Source organism: Hemicordylus capensis, chromosome 4, assembly GCF_027244095.1.
Source record: "Hemicordylus capensis ecotype Gifberg chromosome 4, rHemCap1.1.pri, whole genome shotgun sequence".
Lineage (NCBI taxonomy): Eukaryota > Metazoa > Chordata > Lepidosauria > Squamata > Cordylidae > Hemicordylus > Hemicordylus capensis.
The window spans coordinates 173,464,651-173,476,710 of record NC_069660.1 but is presented as its reverse complement, the minus strand read 5'-3'; the positions used below and the strand labels follow the sequence as shown (position 1 = coordinate 173,476,710).

The window sequence follows — 12,060 nt, the reverse complement described above, 5'->3', positions numbered from 1 at the left end:
GGAACCGGTGAGTGTAAGAGGCATGCACTCCCATCTGGCAAATTGTCTGGTCCTGTTACGAGGAGTGCTGGTCAGTGTTCCCTGTATCAGGGATTCCCAAATGTTGTTGATTACAACTCCCATCATCCCCAGGTGCAATGGCCTTTGGCTAGGGATGCTGGGAATTGTATTCAAAGCATCTAGGAATCCCTCTTACAGGGAACACTGGTGCTGGTCAGCTCCTCTTGGGGCCTTCAAAGCATGGTTATAGAGCAGGCAGTTTCCTGAGGAAATAACAACCACAGGCTTAAAATCCAAATAAAAAAATATTTTATAGAATACAAAGTAGAGGCTTGGCTCTGTTTGAACATGCAGCGATTCCCCCTACACAGACTCTTAGGTGTTCACATATCTGAATACTTGTCCTCTGCTTATACTTACCAAAGTATGTATGCTACATTGAGGAGTACTTGGGTGGGGGGAGGATGGAGGGTTGTAAGCAGTATTCCCTCTAATTTTTTTCATCTGTGTGCTGAATGAGTTTTGTTCTGGGCAGCAGTATCAAGGCAGTGTGTGTTCAGAGTGGAGCCTTCCTGATTCAACCTGAGCGGGATCTAAAATTAACAGAACGGACCTTTAAAAACGTGTGTGTGCACACACATGCATATGCCTTTGAAGGAGCACTGGTTATAAGGAACAGAAAGAGAGAGAGCTAGATCCGAATGAGATTGGGCACAGAGAGAAGGCACATGGAGAGCAGGGCGAGGAGAGTTAGAGAGAGGATAGTTGCCTAAGTTGATTAGGAGATCCATGAAAAGGAGCAGAGGGAGGAAGGGAAGGAAACCCAAATGGGTTCGAGTAGAGAAAACAACTTCGAGTTGGTTTTTCTGAGGTCAGGAAAGGAGAGCGAGAGACAGAGGGAGAATGAGACCTAAACAAGTTCAGGCAGAAGAAATGAATCTGAGGTGAGCTGGAGAACTGGAGAAAGGAGTGGAGCAGATAGAAAGAGAAACTCAAATTTGTTCTAGTAAAACAGTTAGGCAAGGTCAGGGAGAAACATCAAGGCAAGGTCAGGGAGTAATCCGCCCAGAGACGAAAGTTTGGGGTGGTATACAAATATGATAGATAAACAAACAAACATACAAACAAACAGCTCCATTATCTTGGGGGAGGGCTGTGGCTCAGCTTTTCGGCTATGGAGCAAACCCTGGGGGTGGAGTTATGCAACCGAAAAGAGTTATTGCAGCTAGCCTGGCAAGAATCAGGCGAAGGCTGGTAGGGATGCTAGATAAACCCACCCATTCATACCCACACCTACAATAAGCCCCCACCCTCACCTCGCCATTTTGCAGTAGAACCAGGGTCCTCAACCTTGGCTCCTCAAATGTTGGACTACAACTCCCATCATCCCCAGCCACAATGGGTGGGTCATTGTGGCTGGGGATGATGGGAATCGTAGTTCAACAACATCTGAAGAGCTGATGTTGAGAACCTCCGCAGTAGAACAATGCCAAGAAGTTGCCCTCCAGCATTACCATTCAGGTCTCTTTAGCAGCTACCAACATCTCAATCAGAGATGATGTGGCAGTTTCCCTGGAGGCATTCAAAAGGCAGTGAAGTGCATGGGGTAGTTATTTAAATGCCAACAGGTAGAGCTATTGCTTTGTATCATAAGGAATTGCACTCAGCAATAAACCCCTCAAAGTGAGCTTTTATTGCTGTGATATACTTTCCTGAACAGGAAAAAGGGTGAATATGCACCAATATTCCTAAAAAATATGGAGGAGAAACCCAGTGAAGTACTTTGGATAACACCTCCTCAAAGATGTTGCAAAGTCAAAACCCTGAAAATTGAGCTTTTATTGTCATTGTATGCTTTCCTGAGCAGGCAAAAGGGTGAATGTGCAGAATTTTATATATACAACATGTGGAGCAGAAACCCAGCAAAGTACCTTATCTACCATCTGCCCCAACTGGAAGCACTGTCAAAAAAACCCCCCGAACAGACACCCAAAGAAAATGGGCCATCGATGTTACAGCTATAGGAGGAATGCCCAACAGTGTGGGCACTGCTGTGTCTTCTTAATGGCAGTTGCAAATGCACATACTTGGGCAAATGCTGAAATGGTGCAAGGGAATTGCACAATCGCACACGACTGGAAATAATTGTAATGCAATCACGCAACTCCCTTGTGCAATTACAGAATTTGCACAACTATGCTCTTCTGCAGCTGCCATTAGGAAGGTGTAGCAGTTGCCACACTGCACAAAACGTGTGCAGGAGGCTGTGTGGTGTGTCAGCTACTGTGTTAGTCTGATATTTGTTTTGTGTTTTTATTGGGTTTTTTTTTTAATTTTTAGTAGATGCTGACTGTTTCCCTGAATACAGGCTTAGACAATTTAAAAATAAATAAATAAATAAATAAATAAATAAGAGAGGAGAATTCTTATTACTGAATGTCTCAGGGAATGAGGATTCCGTTTACTTCTTTTATTTATTAAATTTGTGCACATGCAATGCATCACAACTGTTGCTGCTGTTGGATTTACCAGGGCTGTCATTAGGGTTACAAAGAGAACTATCAATCAAAAGTTAAAAGGCAGTTCCTTTCCTGAGATGGGACAGGAGCCATTTATTCACCAAGCAGCCCTTGTCCTATGACTTTCATGGGTTAATTTTGTACAAATCCAGATGGGAAGTTTCCTTTCATTTGCTTACAGCACTAAAACAGTGATCTAGGAAGATGCTGAAAGGTATCATCTCATAATGCATGGGAGGAGGCAACGGTAAACCCCTCCTGTATTCTACCAAAAGAAAACCACAGGGTTCTGTGGTTGCCAGGAGTTGAAATCGACTTGACGGCACACTTTACCTTTACTAAAAAGGTAATCTAAAGATTTTCCTACAGCAATGAAGATTGTGGTTCTACTTTCCACTACTTCCTGATTTCAGCTCCCTGATTTCCCACACTTGTTACTCTTCCACATAAGCCCCCCAATCTCTCTCCCCCCGCCATTGTGTAACTAGTCTCTGAGCAGTGAAAAGCCCATGAAAAGCCCAGCTTCTGAGAAGACACACTCCTTTGGGGAGATTGTATTTGCCTTCCTGTTGTCATTGGTGAAAAGGAATGTAACTTCATGATAAGCTGATTTTTCTACCACATGCTGTATGGGAGGCACTGGATATCAAAATGGGATGTTAAGTCTAGAAGGACTAGGATGATTCCAAGGAGGAGGGCAGTGGACATTCCCCTCAAAATATTCCATCCATCAGACTGGAACTTTACAGCAAAGTGTCAGACAATACTGTCATAGTATATTATGGTCATATAAAGGTGAAGTGTGCCATCAAGTCGATTTTGACTCCTGGCACCCACAGAGCCCTGTGGTTGTCTTTGGTGTTTACAGGAGGTGTTTACCATTGCCTCCTCCCGCGCAGTCTGAGATGATGCCTTTCAGCATCTTCCTATATTGCTGCTGCCCAATATAGTACCAGCGGGGATTCGAACCTGCAACCTCTAGCTTGTTTGTCAAGCATATAGCTTGAATTAATTATTTTTAAAGGTCTCCATTGTTTAAAGAAGCCTCATTCACTCATTCCTTTACCCCTGAACAAGCAGCAGAAGCCAGTGCAGACAGGTAGGCAGAAGACTCCTCCAACCTCCAGGAGGCAGGCCAACTCCTTAGCTTCTTTCCTGGCCAGGAGCAGCCATGTTTGTGATAGGGCTGTGCATGGAACCAGGCGGGGGTGGTTCGATGGCAGGGGGATGCATCTTTAAGGGTTGGGAGGGTGCACTTATCCCTCCTGCTGCATTTTCCCCACCAGTGCTCCATTTTGTTAAAGCGCCTCGGAGAGGCAGCGTACCTTTCTGCTGCCCCATCACCGTGTCTCCCGGAAGTGACTGGAAGTAATAGACGCTACTGCACACAGAGTACGGGCATGTGCATGTTGCGGGTGGGCATGTGCCTGGTGCCCACCCGTGACAACGTCTGTTACTTCTGGTCACTTCCAGGAGATGCGGCAACGGGGCGGCAGGGAGGTACGCTGCTGCCCCGAGGGGCTTTAACAAAACGGAGCCCCGGCGGGGGAAATGCGGTGGGAGGGGTAACTGCACCCTCCCCACCCTTAAAGATGCACCACGACCATTGAACTGGTGGAACCGCCCTCCAATTGTACCGGTTCAGAGGCCCATAAAGGGCCTCCGAACTGGTTCCATGCACATCCCTAGTTTGTGGTAGAGAGTTGTGGCTAGAGCAGTTGCCCTCTGTGTATTTATTACTCTGCACAGCACACTCTATGGTATTTTGTTTGCAGTGACTTCAGTAGGACTTGGCCTGCCTTCAGCCCCCCCATTCCCAATAAGAGGATGTCTGATGAGTGATGGGAGTTTCCAGTCATCAGCCAATGTAATTCTTGCTGGGATGCCTGTCTTGATCCTCAGAGGACCCAGCTCTTGATTTCTTCAATGGAGACTGAAGCCGCCATGAACATGTGGTTGCTGGGTTTACAGACCCAAACTGAGAATCTGCTCATCTGTGGGAAACAGGTTAGGAGCTACCACCACCACCATCACAAACCACCGCCAGATGATTGTGTGAAAGGCCTTACTATTTTCTAAGAGGAATCTAGCTCATTTTCTGAATAAGTCTGGAAATGTCAAGCTAGCTTCATTAATAAATTAACTAACATTAATTACTTTACCTCTATAAGTATTTAATGTATAGCTAAATCCTTGCTCCACTAATAATGTTCTTTGCCACCCCTTTGCTCCCCCAAACTAGTTGTTCTAGAGTTGCTCTGGGAGGAGGAATCACCATATTTCGAACAAGCTGATTTCCTTGCTCTGCCAACTATTTGATCCTTGACTTATCTAAAGTTTGAATTAGACATCACACAGGAGATGCCTCTAACAGCATCCCACAATTTTTTTAAAAAATGAAAAGCAGCCACAGGAGACTGAATTTGATCAGTGGGAGGGGTTAAGGTGCTAACCCTTTCCTAATGGACTTTTCTTCTTGACCAAAGCAGCCATCCCTGAGCTGCTTCTCAGCTTGTAGGGAAAAGGCCCATATTCTTCCCCCGGATAGAAACGCAGCTTGCTGAGGGGCCATTTTGAGAGGGAAAATGGCAAATAGAAAAGAGATAAGCCAGTCCCTGCCTTGCCATTCCAGATTCAGCTCCCCATGGTTGCATTTCGTTAAATAAAAACTGTTGTGAGACCGTTACATCACTCTCTTGAATAATGTCTAGTTTGGTCCTAAACTTCTGAATGATTAGGTGCCTCCTAAATGTAAGTCTTGTCAGAGAAGGAATGGATCAATATTACTATCCTTGCAGGGTGGCTAGCAAGTTTGACTACTGCTCTAAATTTACAAAACTCTTCAAAGGTATGAATTAAATGGCTTGTCAGTTCAGAAAGCCCTATAGTAGCCAGCTTATGGAAGAGGAAGGATGAGAAGAAAGGAGAGAGGAGGCAGGTTCTCGATACACCCAGAATGTTCAGAGGGAAACCCCAGCTTTGTTGAAACCTAAATGAGGAGCATTTTAATGGAGCCTTATCTGAATCCCTCCAAGCTTTCTGCAGTTGTGTCTGCATAAGCTATTTTTCCTGTAAAAGATCAGAACATAACACGAGCTGCTAGTGCCATCTGCATCTCATCCGTCATCCAAGAGATGCCAAGTTTCCTGCAAGAGTTACAGTCCTTCAATCTGCCTGCCATGCCTACCCGTGAGTAAATTTACACATAAGCAGGTATGCCAACATGCTATTTTAACAGACAAAATCCATTTGACTCGCTTCTTCTTTTCTCTGTCCCTTGTTCTCCTGGCATTAAAAGAGCAATGAAGGCAGAAGAATGTGAAAGAAAACAAACCTCCAGGTTGTGCTAAGTCTTGGATGGCAAGTGGTGTATTTTGATTGAGCCATCAGACAGCCATTGGAGATCTTTGATCTCGGAATCCAAGTCTTCTCCTGGTGTTCAGTGGGTAACAGAGAAAGGCCTAGATGGACCCTTGTTTCTGTGCTTGTGGGGAGCCACATACCTCAGCAGATCAATGGTGATGAGCTGTCACACTAAATCAAGAGATCTACAAACTATTCCTTTAATACAGTCACAGGCTGAAAATCCAGTTGGCGTATAAGATATATGCAGAGCATCTGGTTTGCAAATATAATTCATGGCAAATGCCAAAACTCAGAGGAAATGATCAAATCTGCAAAAATGCGAATGATCATGGAGAAATATGAGGACAAAGTAGAAAGTACCAAAAGAGAAAAAGAGTCTTGTACAACTGACTCAGGGGTACATGTCATGTGTGCACATGGTGAGTGGCCCTCAACAGATCATTTTTTTGTACTCATAAACACACTTGCTTCCAGTGTTCTCTCTAATTTTTTTCATCTGTGTGAGGAATGAATTTTGTTCTGGGCGGCAGTATCAAGGTAGTGTGCGCGCACATGCATTCAGAATGGGCATTCCTGATTCAACCTGAGCAGGATCTAAAATTAAGTGAGCAGACATCAAAAACTTGTGAGCGTGCATATGTGTGCATGCCTTAGAGGGAACACTGCTTGCTTCCCAGTAGAGTTACATAGGATCAAGCTGTTAACAAGTCAAGAACTATATATTTTCATTGTCAGCATGCACAATAAAAATCCAGGGCTTTGCCCTGCCCTGAAGGGGTGGTGAATTTCTGCAATATTCTGTCACAATCAAGGCAGCTGGCAGCACTATATTGCAATCAGTCCATTGTCAGGTGCTGAAAGCAGGAGCAGACCTTGCAAAAGAAACAGGGTTGCCACCAGAAATGGCATCTCGAGTAAAGTTCTTCCCCTCCTCTTTGTATCATGCCTTGATGTTACCATGTGGTGCATTTCCCTACCTCCATGCCACATCACTGGCTACCATTGACAGGAGTGCAGAAAAACATGATGTGATGATATCAGGATATGAGGAACTGCTGCTACACGTTATGAAGGGGATACACATTAACACAGGGATGCTACTTTCAGTGGCAGCCCCATATCTTTTGTAAGGTCCAGTGCCACCTTGAAGTTTCCATAAGTGGGCACAATACACTCCCACATACACTTCATATCTGGGTCCAACATATAAGCTCTAGTATTTAAAACCCTTATGCATTCATCTACATTTGTTGCTTGCAAGTTTCCCTGTTTTGAGGAGTGAGCAATCTGTTGCCTGTTTCTTATGTGTCCTATACAGAGGCGCTCTTACCCCTGGACTTCAGGGCTGAAGTCCAGGGCCTCCACAGCCCCTGTCCCCCCCAATCCTCTTTAGTTTGCCCCAGGTGGTGTGGTTGCCTGGTCAAGCATGATGATGCTTAATTTGCAGGGGAGGGGGGCCTCCAAAGGCCTTTAGGTCCAAAATTACCTAGGTGCACCTCTGGTCCTAAGTGCTATCTTTAAGCACAGTCTGTTATCAAGCTTTTTTCAAATGTTGTGGACCATTTCCATGTAGGTAAGAAGTATGCCTCTGCATCTCCCTGAAAGAGACACGAAGAGCTATGTGAAGATTACATGACAATCTGCGTATGGTTTTCATGGCTTTTCCCACGTAGACATGCTTTCTGGGTAGGTTTTTGCATTGTTTGGCATGGTCCTCCTGAGACTTGCAAGCACAAGGCAATTCTCCTCCTTGTTCAGGTGAGGTCAGAACAACCTGATTATAAAGTAATTGAAATATTTGTCATTACACACTACAGTCAAATAATGCTAAGCTTTGCTCTCAAGCATATGCACTATCAAAAATATTTTAAGGTTAGAGAGCGTGACATTTAATTTTCAGGATACAATTTCTAGAATGTAGGGACAAGTGCTTTCTCACCAGAGAAACCTGACAGCTATCAGACAGCATCCCAGGGTACTTGGGATTTCTGCTGCATAACCCAATCATAATCTGACTCTTCAGAGCATGAGTTTAGTCTTACAATCATCAGATCTGAAAATACATTTAAGATTTTTTAAGAATCTGGTTTATTATGTTTTTTTTTTTAATTCTTCCATGGCATTTATGACGATACTGCCTTGCATGTATCTCAGCCCTTTAGAAAGATGAAAGCAGAGCTGCCTATGATTTCAACAACAGCCACTAACAGTCTGACTGGAAGGCTTCAAAGCCAAGCCCAATGATGGCCTGGGTGGCACACCCCAGCCCGGAAGCCAAAGGAGACCTGCCCCAACAGACCCTCGACAGCTGGGGAGCAGAACATGCAGTGCTGCTGCACCAGTTGCCAAGGCAACCAGCCACAGGCAGCAACATGAGAAGGGCACTGGCCAAGAGGAGTGCAGCAGCCTGGTTGCCAAGGTGACAGGCGAGGAAAAGGCCTCAGGTATCCTGTGAGAGGCTGGCACTCTGGCCTCAAGTTCACCACATTGTATTTAATGGATGCCACCGCTGATGCTAAGCCAGTGTGGCACAGAGACGAATGCACTATCTCTCCTCTGTCTGTGGAGCCCTCCACACCACTTATTGATCTTCTGCAGGATACCGAGAGGGAAAGAGGGAATCCTCACTATTTGCTGCCCCACTGCAGAAAGCCATCTCTCTTGAGTGTGGCTGGTCTGACCACCCTCTCATAACATGGGAAGGGCAGAACTGACTGCTGGGACCAGGGAAGCAGAATGGAGTAGGGCTGATAGATTGCCTAGTCCTCATCTGTGGTCACTCTATAGATCCACAGTTTGGAGAGCCAACAGGGAAGCTCCCAGACCTAGGAACATGCCTTCCCCACAGCATCTAAATATCCTTTCCAAGGCCTCCATTGCAACCCTACCAAGTGCTAGTCTGCGACATATTTCTTGGCTGCTGGATCCTTTACTGTTGATGGTCGATCCTAAAAGGCAGAAGCTATCCACTACTTCAGTGTCTTCATTATCAATTCTGAGGCTGGTTGCTGTACCCGTTGTCATTAGTTTAATCTTCTTTACATTTCGTCGTAGCCCCATTTTTTCACTGTGCTCCTTGACTTTCATTACTAGGGCTTGCAGATCATCCGCACTCTCAGCTATCAGAGTGGTGTCATCAGTGAAGTGCAGATTATTTTGATGTTTCTTCCTCCAACTTTAAAACCACACTTATCTTCTTCCTATCCAGCTTAGTATATGTTCAGCATATAAGTTGAATAAATAAGGAGAAAGTATACAGCCTTGTCTTACTCCTTTGCCAATATGGAACCAGTCTGTTTCACCATGATCTGTCTGGACTGTGGCTGTGTATAGGTTTGTGTATAGGTTTCTCATGAGAACAATGAGATGTTCTGGGATGCCCATTTTCCTAAGGATATTCCACAATTTTATATGGCTGACCCAATTGAAGGCATTTCTGTAGACAATGAAGCACATATTGACTTCTTTTTGGCATTCTTTGGCTTTCTCAGTTATCCAGCGCATCAGCAATGATGTCTCTTGTTCCTTGGCCTTTTCTGAAACCAGCTTGTACATCCAGCATTTCCCTTTCCTTCCCCTTTTCTTTGTCTGGTAGCAGCTCTTTAATTCTTTTTATCCTGTGTTATGAGCCATGGCCAGCCAGTCACATGTTCTCTGTGAGAGCTAGGCTCAGAAGTGCTGGGTGCCAGGCCAGGAAGTGGAGAAGGCTGCATGGGGTAAAGTCTGAGAAGGAAATCAGGTGATGGACTTCACTGAAGATTCCCTCTCAAGAGTCACCCCCTCACCCTCCCACAGTCACATTAGAGGCCTTGTGCACCACACACTGTTCCAATTGCACAGCATGTGGAAGTATTATTTATTTATTTATAGTCAGACAAGTGTTATTGACTGGTTTGTTTTATCCAGACATCGAGTCCTTCCCAAGGACCTGGGATGGCTGAATTTTATTGTCAATGTTGTTGCTGTTGTTATAGATATCGTCGCAGAATATAGGCTGTTCCCAGTAAAGCTGCTTTTTGTAATTGGCTGGTGGTGATTTCTGTGGCCCCTATGGTGTTGAGGTGCTCTTCAAGTTGTTTTGGAATTGCACCTAGGGTGCCAATTACCACTGGGATTATTTTGGTCTTTTTCTGCCACAGCCTTTCAATTTCAATTTGTAGATCTTTGTATTTTGTGATTTTTTTCTATTTCTTTTTCTTCTATTCTGCTATCCCCTGGTAGTGCTATGTTGATTATTTTAACTTGTTTTTCTTTCTTCTCGACTACAGTTATATCTGGTGTATTGTGTGGCAGATGTTTGTCTGTTTGTAGTCGGAAGTCCCATAATATTTTTGCATCTTCATTTTCTTCAACTTTTTCAATTTTATGGTCCCACCAATTTTTGGCTACAGGTAGCTTGTATTTTTTGCAGATGTTCCAGTGGATCATCCCTGCTACCTTGTCATGCCTTTGTTTGTAGTCAGTCTGTGTGATCTTTTCCAACAGCTGATTAGGTGGTCCACTGTTTCATCTGCTTCTTTACAAAGGCGGCACTTGCTGTCTGTTGTTGATTTTCGATTTTTGCTCTTATTGCATTTGTTCTTAGTGCTTGTTCTTGTGCAGCCAGTATTAAACCCTCTGTTTCTTTCTTCAGTTGCCATTCAATTGCCATTCTTAAGCCATTGCCAGGTCTTGATGATGTTTGATTTTCCACTTATATTGTGCAAATATTGACCATGCAGTGGCTTATTTTTCCATTTTTCTGCTCGGTTCTTGACTTGTTCTTTCTTGTAGGCCTGCTTTGTTTCATTGGTGTTTAATGGTTTCTTGTTATTGACCATTTGAAGTGCATCTTCTTCACTGTCCTTGATATATTCTTCAAGGCCTCTTTTCTCCTCCTCTACTGTTTGATGGACTTGCAGCATTCCTCTTCCACCTGTGAGGGAGGTATAGCCTATCTACGTCACTGCAGAGGTGCAGAGCATGACTGATGGTCATGATTTTCCTGGTCTTACAATCTAGCGTCTCTAGCTCTGCCTGAGTCCAGTCTATTATTCCTGCAGTGTATCTGATAACAGGTATAGCCCAGGTGTTTATGGCTTGTAGGGTGCTCCCGCCATTGAGTTTGTACTTTAGAATTTTTCTAACTCTCCTGATATATTCACTTCCAATTTTTCTTTTAACTTCAGTGTGTGCGATATTATCAGCCTGGAGAATGCCCAAGTATTTGTAATGTTCTTTCCCTTCCAGGTTCTTGATGTTGCTTTCATTGGGCAGTTCTATTCCTTCTGTTTTTGTTATTTTTCCTCTGTTCATTATTAATGCAGCACATTTGTCTAGTCCAAACTCCATTGCTATATCGCTACTGAATATATGGACAGTGTTTAGCAGTGATTCGATTTCTGACTGGGACTTTCCATACAACTTCAGATCATCCATGTATTAACAACAACAACAACAACAGAAATCACCATCAGCCAATTACAAAAAGCAGCTTTACTGGGAACAGCCTATATTCTGTGACGATATCTATAACAATTGACAATAAAATCCAGCCATCCCAGGTCCTTGGGAAGGACTCGATGTCTGGATAAAACAAACCAGTCAATAACACCTGACTGACTGTGCAAACAAGAAATAATAATAATAATAATTGAAATTGAAAGGCTGTGGCAGAAAAAGACCAAAATAATCCCAGTGGTAATTGGCGCCCTGGGTGCAGTTCCAAAAGACCTTGAAGAGCACCTCAACACCATAGGGGCCACAGAAATCACCATCAGCCAATTACAAAAAGCAGCTTTACTGGGAACAGCCTATATTCTGCGACGATATCTATAACAACATCAACAACATTGACAATAAAATTCAGCCATCCTAGGTCCTTGGGAAGGACTCGATGTCTGGATAAAACAAACCAGTCAATAACACCTGTCTGACTGTGTAAACAAGAAGATTATTATTATTTGATTTCTATACCGCCCTTCCAAAAATGGCTCAGGGTGGTTTACACAGAGAAATAATAAATAAATAAGATGGATCCCTGTCCCCAAAGGGCTCACCATCCAAAAGGAAACATAAGATAGATGCCAGCAACAGTCACTGGAGGTGACTTAATGTGATCGACATGCCTGCTTTCATGGGAAGGATGTTTCCTCTCTCTTCCCACTTTGTAAAACGTGAAGCAGAAACAGCATAT

At 44.0% G+C, this 12,060-nt stretch overlaps 1 long non-coding RNA gene across 1 annotated transcript in view; it reads right to left on the bottom strand.

Annotated features, from left to right (window-relative positions):
* Window positions 1–292: 292 nt before the first annotated feature.
* The window catches only part of LOC128324128 (uncharacterized), a 30,812-nt gene continuing 19,044 nt past the window's right edge, over window positions 293–12,060 (bottom strand). Inside the window, exon 3 of the long non-coding RNA XR_008306657.1 lies at window positions 293–593. This is a non-coding gene — a long non-coding RNA (uncharacterized LOC128324128). The remainder of the gene's footprint in view (window positions 594–12,060) is intronic.